Source organism: Alnus glutinosa, chromosome 5 (genome assembly GCF_958979055.1).
Source record: "Alnus glutinosa chromosome 5, dhAlnGlut1.1, whole genome shotgun sequence".
Taxonomy (NCBI): Eukaryota; Viridiplantae; Streptophyta; class Magnoliopsida; order Fagales; family Betulaceae; genus Alnus; species Alnus glutinosa.
The window spans coordinates 28,475,403-28,481,402 of record NC_084890.1 but is presented as its reverse complement, the minus strand read 5'-3'; positions in this window follow the sequence as shown (position 1 = coordinate 28,481,402).

The following is a 6,000-nucleotide window of genomic DNA, read 5'->3' as shown; positions in this document are numbered from 1 at the left end:
CACCTTTCATCTCTCTCGTGACAAATTGCAAAAATCTCCAGACACTTCTTGCCATGTCTCAGTCCAATGAAACCCACGTTGAGCCCATGCACCAACCTGTTAGCCACGACAGCTCTTTTCTTCTTCTATATAACCACTGTCCTCGCCATGCATCAAGGCATCGGCAGGAAATTCAGCTTCTTAGTCATTTTCAGAACTTAACCCAGCAGGTAATCAATCTTCTTTGTTTCGTTTGTAAAGCTTTTGTGAATAATTTATGGTGGTTCGTAGCACTGTAATTCTGAGAAAAATCCCTGATTAAACTGTGTTGAGTTGAACTTTAATTTCTGTTTTTGGGTTGCGATTAATTGACTCTTGAAGTGTTATGTTGCTAGAAGTTATTCTATTTTATTTTCTTTCTTTCCTCTTCCTTTTTCGTTGGTTGGACGCCCTTAGTATTTCTTTTCTCCCCTGCTTCTTTCTTCCCTCTTCTTTTTCTTTTCCTGTTCTGAGAGAGAGTTGGAAAGAGGGAAAAAATTGAGAAAACAGAGTGGGGAAAGGGAGAGACCGGCCGAGTGAGGGAGGTGGGGAAGAGAGAAGACCCAGCCGGTGGGCTAGCCACCGGACTGGGCGGACGGAACCGCAGGGCCGGCGGGCCGCGGTCCCGCGCCGGCGATGCCACCGGAGGCCGTTTTCCGGTGATTCCCTGTGAGTATATTTTGTAGAAATGATTTAGAACTGGATTGTGTAATCTTTGGTTTCTGATTTGGGGTGATTGATTATGAAAATTTCTGGTTCAAAGAGGGATTTTCGGTGGAAGAGGAATTATCAACCGGGTATTGAAATTTTTGATTTTTCTTCTTGGAAATAACGTGCGGGTGGTGAAGATTTTTTTTGGGCTTTGGTTTTTTTTTTTGGTATGAATTTTAGTAGCAGCAGATTGGGTAATGAAATTTTAAAGTTGTTTGGTTCCTTGATTTCTTTTCCTGTTGAGCCCAACTGAGAGGAAGAGATGAGGGAGAGATTGAAAGAGGGAGAAGGAAGAGTGAACCGGTGGGTGAACCACCGGTTGGGGCGGGCTAGAGCAGTGGGCCGGCAGGCCACGGCTCGGCGTCGGCAAGCTGCAGGGGAGTTTGAATTTCGTTTTTCAAAGATGGGTTTTGTTGGGTTTCTTCGTTCAGATTTCAGTTTTTATTTGAGGGAAGTTTCTTTTGATTCGTAAAACAGAATGGGTTTTAACTTCTATTTTTCTGTTTGAGATGCTGGGTATGGATAACTGAGTTTGGTTGGTGTTTTAGTTTGGAAATGCTTGTTTGATCCTCATTAGGCTGTCGACAGGTTACTTCTTCATTCAGTGATTATATTTTGTAGAAGGCTTTTATATTTGTGATCAACTATATGAGTATTGAAATTATGTGTGAGTTGCTTTGCAAATCTGGATGTCGATTTTATAGTTTGGCTAAGTAATGTTTCTAGATGTTGAGATAGAAATCAAAGAAGCCATCTTAAGTGTTGCCATTAGAACTATTTCATTTGACAGTGTCATGTACTTGGAAAACTTAGAGTGAATCCACATCAGAACAGAGAACAACGTAATATGAAAAAAAAAAAAAAAAAAAAAAAAAAAAAAAAAAAGAAGAAGAAATGACTTCAAGCCCAAACAGTGACAATTGCTTTAATTATCTGACATAGTATTTAGTCCAACTCCTATAGACTATATGACTATTACATGGTGCACATGCATTCAGACTGGTCATCATTGGACCATTAGCCAATATTATACTATAAGTGATTTGTCATAATCTATATGGACTTTAAGGTTCTTTAGCCTTACTTGTATCTTTCAAATTTGTCAATAAACATGTGGAGAATATTGGTTTGATGCTTGCCGTAAAATACAGTAGTCTTTTAGCTAATCTAATTCAATATATTGTGCACCAAATTTGATTATTTTATCCTCTAAAAATATATTCTTGTGATCCAATCTAGGAAGGAGGAACTAGTTACACTCAGAAAATTCAGGTAAGGAAACACAACCCTAAAAACCCCGGCAAGTTTTTAAATAAAATCCTTTCAAAAGAAAAATGTCGGGAATTTTCGAAAGACTTTCACTTTAACATTAATTGTTCTATTATCTCAGGTATGAAATAATGAATATGTTATTTGTAATCACATGAATGAATGAAGATGGTCATTATATGCTGGATGTGCATCATGAGAATGAGGATGATGACATATGTGCTACATGCGCACTATATGAACATGATGATGAAATTATGATTGAATACTTGTTTTATGTGCACCACACAAATTTTTGTCACACGGTACCATAATGCTGTGATCCGGATCTTATACTAATTACAATGCTGGGTAGCAGGGCAACCACACCAAAAGTGTGGGGCTATCGGCCGGGGAGGTTCTCACCTAGGGAGCTTCCTAACCCGGCAGCTCTCCCCTGTGACGACAGGATGAGCCTATGGGTCCTTCGGGATCGGTCCTTTGGACGAGCCCAACGTGCACCGCTCATGGTTAAAATGCGGAAGTGGACCAGTGGTAGACAAAACTTACACATTATGAATGATTATTATGAATGCACGTTTCTTATTATTACTGAATTTTTATTTATGTGAAAATTTTTAAATGTGTAAATTAATTTTATATTATATCTTATGTTTTGTTGTGTTACTTACTGAGTTGTTGAACTCACCCCCTTACCCTTACAATTCTTTTCAGATGGCGCTTCATATCATCATCCTCATAGCGGGCGTACCCATAGGGGTCGCTACCTATGATGATTCACAGTTCTGGCCCATTGATGCCGATCAGTGGGTTTATGTTTGTTTTGATAGCCCGTGATCATAACGTTTAGTCAGGGATTTATTTTGTTTATGTATAGTAATGACACTGCTAGTCCGGACCAGTTTGGAGATAGTAGAAGTTACCTCCAAGAAGTAGTTCGAAGACCGGATTAGTTTTTTTTTGTATATGATCAGTGTTTTATTTTGTGATCCCTGGCTGTTTGTATTAGCTGAAATATTACGAAGACTTATAACATATGTGAAATTATGGGTATTAATCTACATTTTGTGTTTATTGTATTATCCTCTTTTAATATAAAAAGAATTATATTTGTGGATGATTTTATTTTTCTCAAGTTCACGTATCCCCTTACATCCCAAAACGGGGGCGTGACAGTACGAAGCAGTAATAGCAGGTCTCAGCCTAGCAAAACATCTCGGGGCAAAAAACCTCAAAGTCCGGAGCGACTCACAGGTGGTTGTCGGCCACATCCAGGGTGGATCTGAGGCCAAATGAGAAAAAATGATAAAATACCTTGCCAAGGTTTTGGGTTTCTAGGTCCGATTCAAATGAGTGGTGGTCACACAGATCCCAAGAACCGAAAACGAATGAGCCGATGCACTAGCTCGGCTAGGGTCGGCAACGGATGAAAAGATTTCGGCCTCAAAACACCGGGTAATCATTCTGGACAAGCCTTCTGTGGATGACCCTGGATCGGTGATGCAGATCGATGATGCCTACGAAATTCCCGAATGGGCAAGGAATGTTGTTGAATATTTGAAGAACGGGCAACTGTTGAATGATAAAAAGAAGCTCGAAAAATCCAGATGCAGTCAGCACAGTATACTCTCGTTGGTGAAATTCTATATCGTCGAGGCTATACACCCACTCCTGAAATGCCTCTCAACGACGGAGGCCGAGTATGTATTGAAGGAAATTCATGAGGGAGTCTACAGCTGTCACTCGGGAGGTAGAATGTTAGCACACAAGGCTGTACGAGCTGGCTACTATTGGCCAATAATGAATCAAGAATCAATGGAGATGGTCCGAAGATGTGACAAGTGCCAAAGGTTTGCAAAGTTACAAACAAACCCCCGAGTAGAACTCAGCTCGGTTTCTTCACCATGGCCGTTTGCCCAATAGGGGGTTGACATTGTAGGGTCCATGCCCAAAGGAAAAGGGAATTGTAGATTTCTAGTGGTCGCAGTAGATTACTTCACCAAATAGGCAGAAGCGGGGCCTTTAATGACTATCACGACCGGGGCAATCAAAAATTTCCTCTGGAAGGCGATCATATGTAGATTCGGGATACCTTACGCCTTAGTAACTGACAATGAGGGGATTCAAACCATTCCAGGAGTGGTGCGCCAAGCTCAAAAACCGACATTTTTTCTCGTCGGTATATCACCCTCAGTCAAATGGGCAGGTCGAAGCAAAAAACAAAACTCTAGTGAAGATATTAAAGAAAAAACTCCCAAAGCGTAAGGGAGGATGGGTAGAATATCTACCGGAAGTCATGTGGTCGTACCAAACAACAACCAGCTCGGCAACTTCCGAAACTCCCTACTCACTAACATTCGGAGTTGAAGCAGTGATACCAGTTGAAATAGGTTCCCCAAGTTTTCGCATTCAGCATTATAATCCCGGATTCAACAGCGAAGGATTAAAGCTACACCTTGATCTTCTGGAAGAAAAACGAGAAGAAGCGAGAGTTAGAACTTCTGCTTATAAAGAAAAAGCAACTCGGTATTACAACAAAGGAATAAAGCCCCGATCGTTCAATACTGATGATTAGGTGCTTTGGAGGATAACTTCGGCAGCTAAAGACCCCACAGAAGGGAAACTGGGGCCAGTCTGGGAAGGACCATTCCGAGTTATTAGAAGCAACCCAAAAAGAGCATACCATCTTGAAGATACAAACGGGAAGAAGCTGCAAAGACCATGGAATGCCGAGCATCTCCGGAAATATTATATGTAATTTGCTTGTTTTTAAACTTTATTGTTTATCAATAAATGCAGATTCAGACAGCATATTAAATTCCAAGACAACATTCGCAAATTATATGACTCGAATCACGTTCGAATCATGCCAAAGGGATTCGAGCTAAGACTTGAATCACGTTGAGGGTATTCAGGTCAGAAAAAATTATGTGACTCGAATCACATTGAGGGCATTCAAGTCGGAAAAAATTATATGACTCGAATCACTTTGAGGGGATTCGAGCCGAGACTTGAATCACGTTGAGGGGATTCAAGTCGGAAAAAATTATGACTCGAATCACACCGAGGGGATTCGACTCGGAAAATGTTATACACTTAGCCAATTTCAGCAAAGTATAAAATTTGGCTAAGTGTAAAAACTGGGCGGTACTACTACCATAACAAAGCATCAAAAATACAAACACAAGATACCTTTTTTAAACAAAATTCTTTCCATAAAGACACCGAGCGTTATCGCAAAAGTTTACATAAAACTACGGATGTCAATACAAAGGTTTGCAAAAGCACCGAAACTAAAGGCATGCCAAAGCTAAAAAAAAAAAATCTAAGGCTTCTTGGTATTCGGTTCTCCAGAATCTTGATCTGCAGAAGCCTGAACATCAACAACCTCGGTCGGAGCGCTTCACTCTGCCGGTTGAGTAACCCCATCAACAGCTCAGCATATTCATCAACCCAATCTGGGACGTCAAGAATCAAATCTCGACCTATTCCCCTTAACTATAAAATAGCTTGTTCAGGAACATCCATAAAGTCGGTATAGTTCAACTCGGCAAAATTTGGGAAAGGCGTCGAAAGGTTAAGTGCAAATTCCTAGAGTGAATTAAAACCCCAGCTAAATCTATTAACCCAAGTTTGATCCCGAACCTTGGTAAATGCCAGGATCTGAATATGAAATCGATCGGCCTTCGCTTTGTAGTGAGCAGCCTTCGATTTATAGTGCTTGGATTTCTTCCGAAGCTCATGGAACTCGGACTTAGCTTTTTGTAAATCGGCCTGAGATGCTTGTAAGCCCAATTCAACTTCCTACAACTTCTCCTCCGCAGCTTACTGAGCTTCCTCGGCAACTCGCCGAGCTTCTTCGGTGACTCTCTTTTGTGCTGTTGTTGCACTCAGATCAGCCCGCAACACGGTATTGCTGCATGATGTAGCCGAATACCTTGCCTCGACACTATCAGTGTGAGTCTTAAGCGCAAACATCTCGCGGGTTCTCACATCTAGCTC